Here is an 18744-nt window from a genome sequence, read left to right as displayed (position 1 = left end):
TGGATTTGGCACTCCTTCTTTGGTATGCCAAGAACTCACAATGACATCAACGTGCTGCATTGCTCTCCTGTCTTTGCCAAGCTTGTTGAAGGTCATTCTCCACCGGTGAACTTCGAGATCAATGGGCGGCACTACAACAAGGGGTACTATCTAGCTGATGGCATCTATCCGAGATGGTCGACATTTGTGAAGACCATCAAAAACCCTGTGCCTGGAGGCAAGAACGCCTGGTTTGCGAAGATTCAGGAGGCTTGCAGGAAGGATGTTGAGCGGGCATTTGGTGTGCTCCAATCTCGATTTACTGTTGTCCGGTACCCCGCTCAGACCTGGTCCAAAGATCAAATGTGGGAGATCATGACCTGCTGTGTCATCTTGCACAACATGATCATTGAGAGCAAGCAGGAAGAGCCAGTGTTTGACACTGAACCATACCACAGGCAGGGTCCTCTTGCCCAAGTTGATCACCAGCTACCGGCAACCTGGACTGCCTACCTTAGTATGCGTCAGGAGATCCAAGACCCACAGGTGCATCTTCAACTGCAGCAAGATCTGATAGAGCACCTATGGAGGCTCAAGGGCGACACCGGGTGCGACGTGTGATGAAATATGATTTTTTTATTTGTTGAACTATATAATTTGTATTGAACTATTTGTTGTTGTACTATTTTGTTGAAGTATTTGAATTTTCTGTGATGAAATATGTGAAAAACAATATTTATGTTGATAATTGAACGCCGAGCCACGGCGAACCATGCCGAATATGGGCCTATTCTCGCCCATATGGGCCTTTTTCGCCGAAATGGAGGTTCAAAAGTGGGCCAAAATCAACGACTGGGGGCGACGACTGGACGCAAAACCGGCCCCAGCGCCAAACTAGTCGCCGGCTCGCCCCCAGGGGGTGATTTTTATGCGCCCTGGGGGGCCGAACGACTGGAGATGCTCTCAGCTTATTGCCCCCGCCACCATCGAGGACATTTGGGACACCGCCACGCCACGCCACGTCATTTATCAGGGCGGGTCTCACCTGATTTATATGAGACCTGGTCTCATATAATTTTTTTCCATGAGGATATATAGGCTTCGGTGGCGCTCCATCCTCTGGAAGATTTGGGACTCACAGAGACTCTGTGGCTTTCCATAGGACACGCCACCCTGTGCATGTAACCGTGCAAAATATTGTATATGATTTTACTCTTTGGACTGCTAGATTTAGGAGTTCTCAGCAGAAGGTTGGCGCCATGGCGTCAATACCTGTCCTCTCGCACTAGCGCAACTTTGTTAACTGGCATCAGGGCACTTTGAGTAATGCATTCAGATGGGGAGCCTCCCCCTCCTTTGTAGAGGGAGTACATCTTCAACAATCGGTGGCAAGATTCCGTGTAGCCGATGCAGCTATCCTCCGAACCAAGCTGGATTCGTTTACACGTGCAGAGTCTAGCAGACCGACTTGACAAAAGACATATACTCGATACGACTGATACAAGATTGCAGTACAATAACACAACCTCGGACGCAAAGCGCAGATGACACCGCGCCGGGCGACTACTATGTTTAACACATTCCATATATATCCGTATGATACGCGGAGGATGCTATGCTCTGCTCGGCCTCTCGCCGGAGCCGAGAGCACTGGGCATAGTGACATAAACGGATGGCTCCACTTGAAACGAGGCATGTCCTCCGGTAGCCCGCCTCTGCGATGCCGCCGTCAGCCACTGCGACTGACGCTCGGCCGTGCTCGCCATACTCTCCTCGAGATTACATGTCATCGACGTGCCCACGCCATCATCACTGTCCCAGGCCACCCCTTCCGGCGGCGGCCACACGAACCTTGGTTTCATCAGAGGCACCTCGGGCGGCGGCGCCGACTTGGCGATGACCTGCACCACCTCGGGCATGGTCGGCCGGTCCGACGGGTTTGGGCTGCTGCACGCCAGGCCCAGGAGCAGCAGGCGTTCGGCGTCACCGCCAGCGTGCAGGCTGTCCTCGTCCGGAGAAGAACTAGCGACCAGCACTGCATCGACGCACTCCAGTAGCCTCCCCTCGCGGTATAGACGCCACACCCGGTCGGTGATATGGACGTCGTCGTCATCCGCCGCCCGATGAATCAGCACCCGCTGGCCCGTGACGACCTCCAGGATGAGCACCCCGAGCGCGTAGATGTCGGTCTGCCGCGTCGCCTTGCCCAACATAGCGTACTCCGGCGCGATGTATCCCCGGGTGCCACCGACGCCAGTGGCGGAGTTCCTGTCGACGTCGACGGTGCAGGCAAGTCCAAAGTCGCCGAGGCGGGCGCGGAGGCTTGAGTCCAGCATCACGTTGCTCGCCTTGATGTCGCAGTGGAGGACCATGGGCTCGTACTCGTGGTGGATGTAGTGCAGCCCGGTGGCTACGTCTCTGACGATCTCGTACCGGGTGGCCCATTGTTGGATGGCGGCCGCGTCAGTGCCTTGCTCCCGTTGCTGCCCGGTGTGACCGCCGCCTCTCGGGAAGAGATGTTGGTCCAAACTGCCATGGTCATGAATTCGAACACAAGCAGAGGCTCTCCTTTATTGTAAGACCAACCTGAAAATAGACACACATTTGTGTATGTAGCATGTTAAACTTGTCCTTTGCGGCTTTGCACTAGTGTACGTACATAGATACGTTGCAACCTAGAGATTATGTGTAAATAAAGGGATTGCGCATTTCAACATCAGTGTAATGACTGGCAAATCTCAACAGGTTAACATCTAATTATGCTCGCCACCACCGCCACTCGATAAGAGATTCAAAGACCACGCTTTTTAAATTTGCGGACTTCTTCACAATTTTATGGTCATTTGTGTTAGACTGTATAACTTCTATATATGTGTATATATGTGTACGTATGACGTAACGTTGTACGCCTTCATTATATATATGAGATAGGCCACCCCTAGAGGGTTGAGCCGGTTCCCCCAAACCTATTGTCTTGCATGGTATCACATTAGGTCAAACGCTTCCGCCTAAACCCTACGTCGCCGCCGCCGCCCTTGTCGATCGCGCCGCGCCGCCACCATCCTTGTTGATCGCGCCCCCGTCGCCATGTCGGGCTCCTCCACGGCCAGCTACTTGCCGGCCTCCCTCGCGGCTCTCCTCCCCCGGCCACTCGACTCCGCCGCGGCTGCGACACTCCCGATCGGGACGAGGAGCGTCGGCTCCTTTTTCTCCTTGTCGCCAGGCAACTCGCTGGTGGTTCACACCTCCAGCGCCACGACGGGCGCCTCTTCGCCCGCCTCCATCAACGACGATGTTGTCGTCCCGCTGTCGGCCTCCACGTCGGCCCTGATGGCCGGCCTTGCGGCCTCGGGCCCGGCTACCGCACCGCCTGTTCCCGCGGCCACCACGCCGTCCGTTCCCGCGGCTGCACCCATGGCACCTGCCCCTATGGCGTATACGCCTCCGGCAGCCTACTCCATGGGCTCCCTGCCGCCGCCGCCGTTTCACTTCGGAAATCTCATCAACATCAAGTTGTTATCAGACAATTACATCTTCTGGCGTGCGCAGGTCCTCCTGCTTCTTGGGAGCCACTACCTGCTTGGCTACGTCGACCGCTCTCTCCCCTGTCCCCCTGCGCTGGTCGATAGCGTGCACGGCCCGGTTTATAACCCGGCACACCGTGTTCGGACGGGGAAGGCCCAGGCGAACCTCTCCTCCATCCAGGGGTCGCTCACTCCGGCTGTTGCCGGACTTGTTGTCTACGCCAAGACGTCTCATGAGTCATGGACCATCCTCGAGCGCTCATTTGCGGCGCAGTCGCAGGCTCGTGTCTCTGCGCTCCATCGTCAACTTGGGGAGTGTGAAAAGCTTGACTCCACGGCCACTGAGTTCTACAACAAGGTCAAGGGTCTTGCCGACACGTTGGCCTCCATCGGACAACCGCTCACCGACTCCGAGTTCAACTCTTTCATTGTCAATGGTCTTGACGAGGAGTATGATGCCTTGGTCGAGATCATCAACGAGCGGGGCAACTCGAACCCCATGATGGCGCACGAGGTCTTTTCCCGCGTCCTTCTCACTGAGCAGCGGGTCGAGTTGCGCTGCTCCAAGAGCAGCGGCTCCCTCTCGGCCAATGCCGCCACCAAGGGTGGCCGCCATCCTTCGTCATCCAGGTCTCCCTCGGGGTCGCCACCGCCGCCCGCCTCGGCCCCCCTGCTACTGCGACCTTACCGGGGTCTGGTGGCAAGCGCGTGTGTCAACTTTGTGGCATTGAGGGGCACTGGTCCTCTAAGTGTCACAAACGCTTTCAGAAGAGCTTTCTGGGCCTCGACAATGATGGCAAGGACACGTGAAACTTTGCGCGTCAGGTGGCCATGGCAGATCGGCCGGTGTCCACAAAGCAGCAAGGGCACACTCAGTCCTACTCTGTTGATTCCCAACCTGTACATGGACTCGGGGGCAACGGAGCATCTGACGAGTGAGATGGGAAAGCTCCATACTCGCGAACCTTACCACGACTCCGACAAGATCCACACTGCCAATGGAGCAGGTATGCATATATCTCATATTGGTCAAGCATCTCTTCTCACTAGGCATGCAAATAGGAGTCTTCAGCTTCATAATGTGCTTAGAGTTCCCTCTGTGACATGTAATCTTCTTTCAGTTCCTAAACTCACACGTGATAATAATGTGCTTTGTGAATTTCATCCTTTTGATCTTTTTATTAAGGATCGGGGCACGTGGGACATTCTTCTTAGCGGGCGGTTGTGCCAGGGCCTCTACTGTCTGGAGCATCCTGATGTCGCTCGCGTGTTCAGTGGAGTTCAGGTATCTCCGTCACAGTGGCATGCTCGTCTTGGTCACCCGGCCACACCTATCGTTCGTCATGTTTTGTGTCGTCATGAGCTTCCTAGCATGTCTAGCAATAAAGATGTAGCAGTGTGTGATGCTTGTCAGCAGGGGAAAAGTCATCAACTTCCTTTTTCGGAGTCTAGTCGTGAGGTGAAACATCCTTTAGAACTTGTTTATTCAGATATATGGGGTCCTGCTCAGACTTCTGTCAGTGGTCACAATTATTATATCAGTTTCGTTGATGCTTATAGTCGCTTTACCTGGCTTTATCTTATTAAACCCAAATATGATGTGTTTGACATTGTTGTTCAGTTTCAAAAACATGTTGAACGCCTTCTCAAGCACAAAATTGTTCATGTTCAGTCGGACTGGGGGGGGGGGCGAGTATCGCAACCTCAACTCCTTCGTTCAGTCGCTTGGGATCGCTCACTGTTTAGCATGTCCACATACACATCAACATAATGGTTCTGTGGAACGTAAGCATCGTCACATTGTTGAAACTGGTCTTACTCTCTTCGTCCATGCATCGATTCCGTTTCGGTTCTGGAGTGATGCTTTCACCACTGCATGTTTTCTCATAAATCGTACTCCCACTCGTGTTTTGAATATGAAGACTCCCATTTAAGTTCTCCTTAATGAACAACCTGATTATACATTTTTCAAGGTTTTGGGTGTGCTTGTTGGCCGCATCTCCGCGCAAGCTTGAGTTTCGCTCCAAGAAGTGTGTTTTTCTTGGCTATAGCTCTCTTCATAAAGGTTACAAATGTCTTCATGTTCCCACCAATCGTGTTTATATATCTCGGGACGTCGTGTTTGATGAGCATGTTTTTCCCTTTGCCAAACTTCCCGTGTCCACTGCTGAACCACCATCTTTGCATTCATCCTTTGTTGCCTCTGACCAATTTGATGATGTTGCATACTCTCCTATATTGTTGCCTAACCATGGTGTAGGCACTGGACGTGGGGCTCGTTTGGAAATTTTGGAGGCGCCATCGTCTCCCTTGCTGGTCTTACCTGCGGCTAACGACGATCAGGGTGCGTCCCTGCATGGCCTTGGTCCTCGTTCCCATGCATGTTCGACCGATCGCCCCGCCACGCCGGGTGCTTCGACGCCCCGGGCCTCTGGACCGGTGCCTCTGGCCTCTGTCCCGCCTGCGTCGGTGCCTTTGGCTCCTGGGCCGACCGGCTTGGCGCCCCTGGTGCCTCGGTTGCCCGACTCGGCGTCTCTGGCCCCTAGGCCGGCCTCGCCACTTCGGCTTGCTACTCCGGCCCCGTCGCCCCCTCAGCCTGCCACGCCGGTCTCGCCTGGGCCGTGCTTGCCTGGGCCGAGCTCACCTGGCTCCGGTGTGCTCTCGCTTGTGCCCACTAAGGCATCTTCGTTGCTGGCCGAGGCGTTGCCATCGCTGTCGTCGCCTTCGTCAATCAGTCCAGTAACCACTAAGTCCTCTCCGTCTCCTGTTGCTCCAGTGGCTCCTCAACGACCACACACGCGGAGTCGCAGTGGTGTTTTTCAGTCCAAACAGCGCACTGATGGTACTGTTGCTTGGTTGGCTGCATGCCTGGCTGCTGCTCATGCGGATCCTACCTCTGAGCCTCGTACGTATCAAGCTGCTCTGAGTATACCTCATTGGAGAGAGGCCATGGAGCAGGAGTATCATGCTCTTCTTCGTAACAAGACATGGACTCTTGTTCCGCCACCACCCCGTGTTAATGTCATTGATTCTAAATGTGTTTTCAAAGTGAAGAAGCATTCTGATGGGTCTATTAAGCGCTACAAGGCGCGTCTGGTTGCTCGAGGTTTTCGGCAGCGTTATGGTCTTGATTATGAAGACGCCTTCAGTCCAGTGGTTAAACCTACTACTATTAGGTTTCTTCTCTCTCTTTTAGTTACTCGGGGTTGGTCTCTTCGTCAGCTTGATGTGTAGAATGCTTTCCTCCATGGTGTTCTGGAGGAGGAGGTCTATATGCGGCAGCCCCCTGGGTTCTCTGATCCTGATCGTCCTGATTATCTGTGTCGTCTCACTAAAGCACTCTATGGTCTGAAGCAGGCTCCCCGTGCTTGGCATGCTCGTCTTGCGACAGCCCTTCGTGCTCATTGTTTTGCATCATCGGCTACTGACTCTTCGTTATTTATTCTACAAAGGCCCGAAGTTACCATGTATCTGCTGGTCTATGTGGATGATATTATACTTGTCAGTTCCTCTCAGTCGGCTGATGCTGCTCTTGTTCGGTCTCTTGGTGCTGATTTTGCGGTCAAAGATCTTGGGAAGCTTCACTACTTCCTTGGTGTGGAAGTTGCTTCTTTTTCCGATGGTCTTGTTATGATGCAGAAGAAGTACTCTTTGGATTTGTTGCAGCGGGCTGGCATGCTTAAGTGCAAACCGACTACTACACCTATGTCCACTACTGACATGATAACTGCTGTAGATGGTGAGCTCCTGACTTCTGCTGATGCGACACAGTATAGGAGTATTGTTGGTGGTTTGCAGTACTTGACGATCACACGTCCAGATATATCCTTTGCTGTCAGCAGAGTATGTCAGTATCTCCAGGCACCTTGTGACACTCATTGGTCTGTGGTTAAGCGCATTTTGCGCTACATTCACTTCATGTTGTCCTATGGTTTGCACATTCGACCGAACCCCTCTGGGGTCATTTCGGCGTATTCTGATGCGGATTGGGCTGGCAGTCCGGATGACAGGCGATCCACGGGGGTTTATATTGTGTTCTTTGGTTCTACCTTGATCGCCTGGAGTGCTCGGAAATAACCTACTGTTTCGCGTAGCAGTACTGAAGCTGAGTATAAGGCTGTGGCTAATGCAACTGCAGAAATTATCTGGATACAGTCTTTGCTTCAGGAGTTGGGTATATCTCAATCACAGTCTCCTATTCTTTGGTGTGATAACATTGTTGCTACATACCTATCTTCTAATCTGGTATTCCATATCCGAACGAAACACATTGAAGTGGACTATCATTTGGTACGACAACGGGTATCTCAGAAGCAACTACAGAGTTTATCTCTTTCAAAGATCAATTTGCAGACATCTTCACCAAGCCACTGCCTCTACCACAGTTCGAGACTTGTCAGCGCAATCTTACCCTTCTAGATTCTTTAGGAAGTGGCTAATATTGAGGGAGGGTGTTAGACTGTATAGCTTCTGTATATGTATACGTATGTGTACGTATGATGTAACGTTGTACCCCTTCATTATATATATGAGATAGGCCACCCCTAGAGGGTTGAGCCGGTTCCCCCAAACCTATTGTCTTACAATTTGCAATGACGTGATTGAGATATATGTACTTAAAAATGAAAGCATCATGAAAATAAAAATTGTTTAATTTGTTTAGGAACATTCATGATATATTATAAAAAAAATCTAGAATGCCATTTTATATAAATCCTAGAATTTCAAAAATGGAAAAATTTAAAAGTTTTGGAATATTTAGGAAACTATGAAATGTAATGATTATATACATATAAATTATCTGGGACACCTAGGTGCCCGGGCACCTTGATTGTTTTAGGTATGCATCCCTCCATAATGACTGTTTGATTTGTTTCCTAACTATTCTTCATGCAAGACTTTCCATACTTCCATTCTATTTCCGTTTTACACTATTAGACATGCAGGACTTGCCATACTTCCAAATTGTATTAATGTTTGATTATTTTTTCTGAACTACTACGGGTATCTAACATGCGTATTTTTGTTTCCTAACTATCTAATACGGGTATGTAATACTTACTGACGAAATTATGTACATACGTGGGTATATATACTCAGTATATTATTTTCTAAAATATTACATTCTATTTTTGTTTTCTAACTATTTAATACGAGTATCTAATACCTAGTATCAAAATTGTGTACATGTTTTTGTTTCCTAACTATCTAATACGGGTATCTAATACCTACTAACGAAATTATGCACATACGTGGGTATATATACTCAGTAAATTATTTTCTGTAATATTAAACTATTTAATACGAGTATATAATACCTAGTATTCTAGTAATGAAATTTTGTACATGTTTTTGTTTCCTAACTTTCTAATAGGGTATCTAATACCTACTAACGCAATTATATACATATGCGGGTATGTATATGCCCAACAATTTTTTTAAATTATAACATTTTATTTTGTTTCCAAACTATCTAAGACGGGTATGTAGTACCTACTAACAAAATTATGTACATTCGCAGGGTTCGTATATATCCAATGAAATCATGCGTCATACATACCACTCATAATTTAATATCTTACACAAGGGAGAAATAGATGATATATAAGGAAGTAGTAAATGTCAACTTTTATTCTCTATGGCATCTTAATACCCAGCTTTTCTACCACGTGACATGCATGCATGAGATGGTCTAGGAATTAAAACCTGCCAAATTAATTAATAATTGATACATTTATATTGGTTTCCAAATCAGCACCTAAACACGATCTGACGATGGAGAGGCAAGGTGTCCAGGCACCTAGGTGTGTGTGTGTGTCTATATATATATATATATATATATATATATATATATATATATATATATATATATATATATATATATATATATATATATAGTTTGGGACACCTAGGTGCACAGGCTCCTTGCCTTTCCACTGTTCGATTGCATTTAGATGTGTGCTATTGCAACGGGTATGTGTATTAATGCATTAATCGCTAATTGGATACCATAAATATGGCTCATGCATGGGAACAATTCCGTAGTAGAAAAAAGAAAGAGAATAACATGCATGGCGATGTTGCATATTTGGAGTCATTAATAGAAATAGGAGAGAGAAATCAGAAATGAATGCCTCATGATTTGTATACGTTCATGTTCTTAGGTATATGAAGATAATTTTTCGTGCATGTATTAATAGGAGGTATATGGTACTGTTATGTGGGTCATATTTTTCAATATTATCTAATCTAAAAAAATGGTAGTAATGTGTTCAAGGAGAATAATTCGTAGTTCACATATTAGACCAAATATCTCATGCATATCCATAAATTTCACATACCCACAGTTGTGTCGTGGCTGAAACATTTTCTGCTTTTATTATCAGATACCTATTAGAAAACTATCATACAAAAATGCAATGCGTTCTTTTGTCACTTTAGAAAAGCATTCCAAGGAATCGAATACCCACAAATATTTTTAAATATTGTGGGTATGTCATATCCAATGCATTTTACATTATATAAGTAAATAAGTGTGACATACCCATAAACCGTATTCCAAAAAATAAGTGTGGCATATCCAATTTTTTTTAAAATTGATATAACAAGAAAACTAGCAAAACTATCGACATGCCTAGAAATTATTAAACAACACAATAAATAAATAATATATAACCATCAGTTCTTTATACGCAGTAGAGAGGATGTGATATGTACGATGAATATATCATACAAAAAATGGATATCCAGTAATTAGGACATAACATCCAATTTTTTTGCGGGAACATAATATAACGTCCATACGAAAACTTGTGACTCAATGTAAATATTTTAAGAATTGAAGGTATCATATACCCACACATGTTTAAGACGTTTAAGAAAATTACAAGGTATTATATTCCCACAGTATGAGACCATACGTATGTGGGTTTTTTTTTTCATCGAGCCCAACATCGTGTATCTCCATCGATTCTTCATACATAGTGGAGAGTATGTGATACCTATGTATATCCTTTGAGCCCAACATACCATGTATCTCTATCGGTTCTCCATACGTATGTCCTTTGTTTTTGTATATTTCTTTGGTATATCATTTCCATCTACCGTACCTTGGGTATATCAAGCATGTCGTATGTACTAAGGTATACATTTTTATTTTGGAAAGAATAAAGAATGATCGTGCATGGAAAGGGAAGTTATGGATGTATGCATTGTTTGGAAACAAATGCATGCGTGCTAGTATCACATATGGAAAATCTTGCATGCAAAATTTAATGGGTTTGAATCCACGAGGCATTAATGAAAAACCACATAGGTGCCCAGGCACCTAGGTGCCCCAAACATTTTATAAATATTTGTGTTTCCTCTCATTTCTTTCTTTAATCTGGAAAAAATTCTGAATTTTTCAATTAAATTTTATTTATGTTTTCGTTAATATAATTATGGATTTTTATCTACATTTTAATGGATATTTTTATTTCCTACTTCATGAATTTAAATTATAAGTTTTTATAAATATTAAATGTATTGAAATTGATTCCTTGAACATTTAATGAAAGTTATAAGTAAAATTTGTCGCCTTTAGAATTTAGGGACCAAAATTGATATTAACTCAATAGTTGAGGGATCAAAAGTAGATTATTATTGGTAAACATGGTGATCAGTAAATAGTGCAGGAACCAAGAATATTTCTAGCCATCATTTTCTTGTTTTCCTTCATCCTAAAATCATCCAAATATCGAACCCACGGATGATACCATGTGACTTTTTGAAGAAAAACACCTTTCGGTTGTATAGAGGTCAAGCATTTAAGGAGCTAGATAATACCACACACGTTGTTGCGGAAATCAGTTATTCCAATATATTTCAATGGGATTTGGTTGTGAGGAATATGAATATTTGGATTAATAATATATGAATTAAAACTACACAATATATATTGTATTTTATTGTTGTATAGTTGAAAAAAAAATAGAATATAAGTAGCATCATATAATGGAAATCATTTTTCCATGCATGCCGGGTGGCCCCATGATGAAGTGGCATGTGCGGTGAAGTAGGATATGTGCATGTTGAGTTAAATAAAAGTTATAGGGTTCAACCAAGAACATCTCCAGTAGCTTCCCACAAAACCTTCCCTGGAAGTGTTTATTGAGGCGCCAAGGCGTGAAGGTTCACGTGGTTGACTCCTACCACCGTGAATAAGATTATAGACAGTGATGCATCGTATGAGGTGTTTTTGGGTGATTACCATTTTTTAAAAAAGAATAGGAAAGCTGCGGGAGCGCATTTTTTGTGCCAACTTCCCCTATACGCAATTTTTTGGGGGAATAAGGAAGATGCTGGAGATGCTCTAATACAGGAAATTTGTTTCCCGTGCATCTTGTGATGAGCCTTTTGATGAGGTGTCATGTGTGCATATTAAGATGATATAAATAGTGAGGATCAACTATTTAGGACATAGGAATTGTTGACCCTTTGAAAAACAACATCTAAATAATCATTATCAATACAGTTAATGTGCCAATGGCTCGGTGATCAGAGTGATGTGCTCTTTCCCGTCTACTCAAGAACACAGTAGCATATGTTGAATTATAAATATATGAGTCAAATTCTTGAATCTTCGATCTTAACATGGCTTGTTGGATGTTTCCAAAGGACATACAATTAAATAAATTCTCAATAATTCAATCACATATTATATTTCGGATATGCATAATTTCCTAGGAAGTGTGCGGATAAACTTATCTAACTCGGACAATTGATGTATGAGATAGATTTATCAATACAAAAAGGTATCCTTAGATTTGTCATGGAAAATACTTTATAATTAATGCATAATTTCATAATGTTGTACTACTACCACCACCACGTATATGGGTAGAAACATAGTGGTTGAAGAAACGTATATATTGAGCATCATGTCAATATCTAAGAGCATCTCCAACAGCCGCGCTAAACTAGCGCCGCGCCGCAAATTAGGACGTTTTAGCGCGCGCGCGACGCGGCGGGTGGCTCCAGCGGACGCGCAAAAACCGCGCGCGCGCTATAACGAGTTGGGCGCGCGGTCGGATGCACTATCACGCGGTGTGTATTTGGGGCGCCTGCTTCCGCGCGCGGCACGCTCGAGCGCTCGCTCTCCCACTTCCACCCCCCACCCGGCCGCGCCGCCGCCGCCGCCCGCGCCCCTGGCGACCGTTCAGGCGCTTCCCCGGCCTATCCCCGCGCCGCCGCGCTTCCGTCCCACCCCCTCCTAGTCCTGCCGGCCCTCGCGCGCCTCCGTCGTCCGAGGAACAGCGCCCGAGTGCTCGCTGCCGCATCGCGCCCGTAAGGTGTTTGACAAAACGCCTACAAGGTGTGTATTGCTCAAACTTCATGAATTTGGTGCATGTTTTGAATTGTAGTTTTTATAGTATAGTATTGAACATTGTAGATGAGTTCGTCGTATGATTCTTCTGAAGAAGAATTTGATATGAAAGAGCAGGAGGATCTTGCAATGATCATAGCTATGCATATCAATAAAAAACCGAAGCACGGTGGTTCGGTTATGGGTCGGGAATTTTTTTGGAGAGATAGGATTGATGCCCATAACAGATTGATGAAGAACTATTTTGTGGAAAATCCCACATACCTGGAGTCGTATTTTTGTCGCCGGTTTAGGATGAGCACCGACTTGTTCAGGCGCATTGCAGAGAAACTAGCGAGCCATGACCGGTTTTTCCAGCAAAGGAGGAATGCCGCCGGAGAGCTCGGGCATAGCACCTTTCTGAAGGTGACAGCCGCTTTGCGTATGTTGGCATACGGTATCCCGGCTGATCTAGTTGATGGTCACTTGGCTATGGGTGAGAGCCAAGCCATCATGTGTGTCAAGGGCTTTGCAGTGGGAATTGTGCAAGTGTTTAGCGAGGAGTATTTGAGATCTCCCACTGCCGAAGACGCCGCAAGGCTATTGGCGATGAACAAATCTCGCGGCTTCCCTGACATGCTTGGCTCAATAGATTGCATGCATTGGAGTTGGAAGAATTGTCCAAAGGCATGGCTTGGGCAATTCCACGGCAAAAAAAAGGGTTTCACTATAATCCTTGAAGCGGTGGCCGATCAGGAGACTTGGATTTGGCATGCATTCTTTGGAATGTCTGGATCTTTGAATGACATCAATGTTGTCAACCGGCCACCACTGATGAATAAGATTGCAAATGGCGAGTTGCCACCGGTGCAGTTTGTAGCAAATGGCCGTACGTACAACTATGGCTATTATCTAGCGGATGTCATCTATCCAAAGTGGCAAACCTTCGTGAAGCCGTTGAAAAAGCCGGAAGGTAAGTAAAATCTTGATTTCCACAATACTCAGGCGGCGGCTAGAAAAGATGTGGAGAGAACATTTGAGATTTTGCAAGCCCAATTTGCTATTGTGAGAGGACCGGCTAGATTTTGGAATCAAAAAATGCTTTGGTACATCATGCACGCTTGTGTGATCATGCACAACATGATCATCGAGAATGAGCGTGGCCGCGCGGGCTGCATTATAGCGCGGCCGTTGGAGCCAGCGCTGGAGGCCGCGCTAAACCGACCGAAGCGCGCACGGCAAACAAGTTTTTTGCGCGCAGCGCGAAGCGCGGCTGTTGGAGATGCTCTAAGACATTAGAAGGAGAGTAGCTAGTGATTTGGTTGGCACTTGGCAGCCAGCCGATGAGTAGAACACATCGGTGAAAGAGTTAAGGGAGTGCGACTGACAAATAATTATTTTCAAGTTGATGAATTTTAACGATGATTCTTTATCTAATGGTATTATGGTAAGCAAGGCAGTTAATTTGCCACTCTGTTGAAAACAATTAATGTATACAACTTCGAAAAATAGAGAATATGTAACGCATATTCATGAATTCATCTCGTATGTACTTACCGATGAGAGGGACAATGTTCTTGTGGCGTAGCCTGTTGATGATGCTGACCTCGGCGAGGAAGTCGTCGTAGCGTCGGTTCTCCACGTCGCGCGTGAACCTCTTGACGGCCACGTCCATTGGCCGCTCTGTCTTGGAAGCTGCTGCTGGGAGCGTGCACCTGTACACGGTTCCAAACCCGCCACCGCCGAGCTTCATGGCTTCGTGGAAGTTGCTGGTGGCCTTCTTGATGTCTGCGAACTCCACCTTCGTGGGCATCCCAGGGAGGCGCTCCATGGACCTGGCGAGCTGGTCCAGATCCTTGTGCCACCGTCGGTACCTCGAGTTGAAGTAGCACGCCAGGCCGACAGCCATCAAGGCGGTGGCAGCTACGGATCCGAGGACAGAGGACAAGATGGCCACCTTCCTTGGCAAGCCGTTGTACTGAGGGAGGTACTCGATCGTCGCGTTCCAGCGAACTCGAGAGCTGCGTACCTGCTCCGCCGTAGAGACGAGGAAGAAAAAGGACTGCGGAGGAAAGCTGGTAATGTTCAGGGGCACCTCAGCTATGGGTTTGGCTAGGAAGTCCTCGTGGTCGTAGACCGACAATCTGTGCCCTGCATGGTCGTAGTCGATCCACAGGGAGGTAGCTGATACCGGATCGATAGTGATATCGACAACCATGATCTCCATGGTCGTAAGCTTAGACAGCACACCAATCCCGATAGAGATGGTGCCGCCGGAGAAGGCGGCGCTGCGCGATGTAGTGTTGTCGGTGAGGTTGAGCGGGCCAACATCTCTGGCCAAGAGTTGCTCCAAGGTCGAGCGGTTGAGTGGCACCAAAGCAGGGAGGATGAGGAAGGTGAGGCGGCCACCCCGGCGGGACGTGCTCCGGTTCCACAGCGGCTGATATGAGATGGTTGCCCTGAACGACGCCTCGTCGACCTCCCGCCCGTCGGTGTCGTGGCGAAATTGCCAGAGTCGTGCGATACCGATGGTGGACAACACTCGGGTGTTGTTCACGTCGGAGTCGTTGAGTTTGCGGAGCACCCCGGAATCCATTACATAGAACTCGGACCTGACGTCGTCCATGGTGTAGTTGCCCCTGAGCTGATCCTGATCGAAATCACGGCATTTGGACGGCTGCGTCTTTGCGTGGGAGAAGGACATGACCGATAGGAGAAGGAGGATGCTGCAGAGACATGGGACAATATGCTGTCCCTGTTTCGGCGGAAAGGCCATTCTAGGTACTTTTGCCCAGTCGTAGCTAGCAATGCTTAGACATAGCAACTCCCTTGGTATATATAGTACTCCACACAAGTTAACTTATGTAAGGTAAGTATGACTTTTCACCAGAAGTTCTCTAGTTTACGCGGACTGCGAGCTGCCACTGACGCTCCCAGCAAGTGTTCACCCTTTGCCCCGACGAAGACGGACGGAGCCCATCGTCAAATCTTCGATACGCCGATCGACCTGACTCTGAAGTTTCCAGGTTTTTCCAGATTCCAAGCCCAGCTGTCCACTGGAAATCCTGAAAATATCTCTACGTCTAGAGCAACGAAGTTTCCTTCTATCATTTCCCTGGCCCATGTTCCAGCATCCACATGGATCAGTCATTAATCCACCGTACGCATTGTGTGGCATGCCACGGCAACCGGACGAGCGGGTTTAAGCTTTGGTTTGCAGAGATCCACGGGTCTTCCAAAAAATTGATTGACGCGTCGACGCCGACTTGTTTGATCATGCGCAATTTCCGCGCTTCTCACCCATGCAGGATAGCATACCAAGGGCGTGTTTGGTTGCCCGCATTAGGCCCAGCCTGGCCCGCGCGAAAAGAAAGTGGCCCATTTGGTTTCCTGCTTTCACTGTGCGACCCGCATCGCACGAAACTTAAAGAACATCCAGGCCAGGCCCAAGAAAAACACATGAATCGATAGTAGCTCGCGAGCCTGGCTCGGGCGAGGTAGGGGAGGGCAACACGCTTCTCCCCTCATGCGAGCAGGGGAGATGACGCGAGCTCGCCCGCGTCACTGAAAAATCGGCGGGAGGATTTCGGCTCACCTCCCGCCGAGTCCACCCCTATTTAGCCCCTTCCTCAACGCCCCAACTCCCGCCACCATTCTTCCTCCGTTCGAACTTACCCGCCGACGCGCATCGGCACCGACGAGCAGGTAAGCGGCGCATCTTCATCGGCCGGTGGTCCGCGGCGTCGGCGCTCCTTCACCGACCGGCGTTCATCTTCCACGACCGCCCCCCTCGTCTTGAAGCTGCAACCATGGCCTCTGTGAGTTAAATCCCCCTTTCTCTCTGTTCCTTCTAGCTAGATCTGAGCTGCAGCTAGGATTTGATCTAGATGCATGGTTGATTAGTGGTCTGATCTGTGAGCTGATATGGTTGGTTGCTATACTGCGGTTGCAATTTGTGTAGGCTAGATTAGTAGTAGAGTTTGAAGTTGAACCTTGTGCTTGTGTTGAATCATGCTTAGATCTGTGATTTGTAGCTATTGGTGGTCCACTTGTAGCATGCTGTTTGTTGTAGATGTATGTTACTGCTCATAGATTGTCCTGTATGCTTAGTATGATAGTGATGAAGCATGTGCTTGCTTTGATAGTGATTAACAATGTACATGTATGCTCCTGCTTTCATGGATTGTCCGGTATGTTGTGTGCTATGCTCACTGTCAATGCGTGCTACGATTGTAGGACATGACCACGCAGACGCAAGATCTTAGTCAGGCCCTTGTCATGTCCGACAGCCAGTTTGCTCCATCGTTTGTCGAGGACTCGCAGCCTATGTCCGAGATGGCACCTGATTCAGAGGTGTTCGAGTCTGATTCCCTCAATGTGCCAGTAGTGCTCGTTGAGCCAACTCCTGCTGTTGTTGTTGCTGCCGCTGCAATCAAGCTAGCAGCAACAAAGGCAAAGAAGGATGGTAGGTCGAACAACATGAAGTGACAGCTGTTCATGTCCACATTCGTGCTGAACAAGATGTGTGAGCTCATCTCTAGTGGAGTTAGGACTGACAAGGGCTTCAAGGAGGTGCACTTGAACACCGTTGCGAAGTAGGTGTTCGAGTTCTGTGGGCAAGAGGTGTCTGCCACCCAGGTGTACAACGACCTGAGGAAGTGGAGAAGTCGATGGATCCAAGTGTCCAAGTTGAGAGACCTTAGCGGCGCCTCATGGGATGAGAACACTTGCTCCATAGTTCTGGAGGCAGAGCACTACGCTGGCCATGTCGCGGTTAGCTCACATCCCTCTTCCTTTTCATACTGTTTCACCATTGCCCACTCCTAATCGCAACTAACAACACTTGTGTTTCATTCTTAGGACCACCCAAGGGACGCTGAGTTCCTCAACACACCCATACAGAACTACAGCCAGATGCAGCACATCTTCTCCTTCGGGCTGGCAACTGGGAAGCATGCCATGGGCTCGGGTGAGCCTCTTGGTTCTCCCATGCCAGACTTCCCTGGGACACCGGACGTCGAGGTCCTTGATGGCCCCGACAAGCCCGCTGCGAAGCCCTTCGACAAGCCATTTGACCCCATCCATGATAGGAAGAGGAAGAAAGGAGGCCTGATGGAGGAGGAGATCAATGTCTTTTGCAGCATGACTGAGGCGGTGAAGGAGGTGGCAACAACCATCAGGGAGTGCAAGCCCCTCGACGTCCACCCTGACCTATATGGCGCTGTCATGACCCAGGGTGGATTCAGCGACAAGGCTCTCATGGCAGCTCTCAGCCACCTGCTTGACAACAAGGCCCAGGGTGTTGGGTTCGTTGCCATGGCCGACGCTCGCAGGGTGCTGTGGCTCAGGAGCTGGCTGGGCTAGCACTACTACTAGAGTAGTGCTGACTGTGAGCATGCATGATCAACGACGGCGATGGTGGTAGCGACGACGACGACGATGACAATGACGACATAAATTTTGTGTAGCTAGGGCTCAAAAACTATTTGATGGTCTGTATATTTTGGTGAGGTGGTATATACTAACCCCTCACGCTGATGGTGAACTTGCGGTGGTAGGATGACACCCTCTTTTGGATGTGGTGGTAGGTTAACACCAATGTAGTGCTAGGTTGAACTTGCTATGCCATATAATCATGCATGCTTTACTTCTCTTCTGCTCCATTGTTGTGTGTGTGCTACTTTGCTTGCTACTTGTGCTCCATTGATTTGCTGCTTCAACTCTTGCTCTTGTGCATTGCTAGGGAAAGTGGTATGCCGTGTTCATCGGTGAGGTTCCAGGGGTTTCTAGTTCATGGGAAGAAGCAAATGCACAAGTGGCATCGTATAACAACAGCAACTATAGAGGGTTCAAGACTAGGCAGGCAGCAGAACAAGCTTACTCCGCCTGGGTGCG

The 18744-nt window shown here is 47.8% G+C and overlaps 1 pseudogene; it reads right to left on the bottom strand.

Annotated features, from left to right (window-relative positions):
- Nucleotides 1-1559: 1559 nt before the first annotated feature.
- On the bottom strand, nt 1560-15628 carry LOC123117535 (probable L-type lectin-domain containing receptor kinase S.5; annotated as a pseudogene).
- Between the last annotated feature and the right edge of the window lie 3116 nt (nt 15629-18744).

This window comes from Triticum aestivum, chromosome 5B, assembly GCF_018294505.1.
Source record: "Triticum aestivum cultivar Chinese Spring chromosome 5B, IWGSC CS RefSeq v2.1, whole genome shotgun sequence".
NCBI lineage: Eukaryota > Viridiplantae > Streptophyta > Magnoliopsida > Poales > Poaceae > Triticum > Triticum aestivum.
The sequence above is the reverse complement of the archived record's forward strand: the minus strand, read 5'-3'. Positions and strand labels throughout refer to the sequence as shown.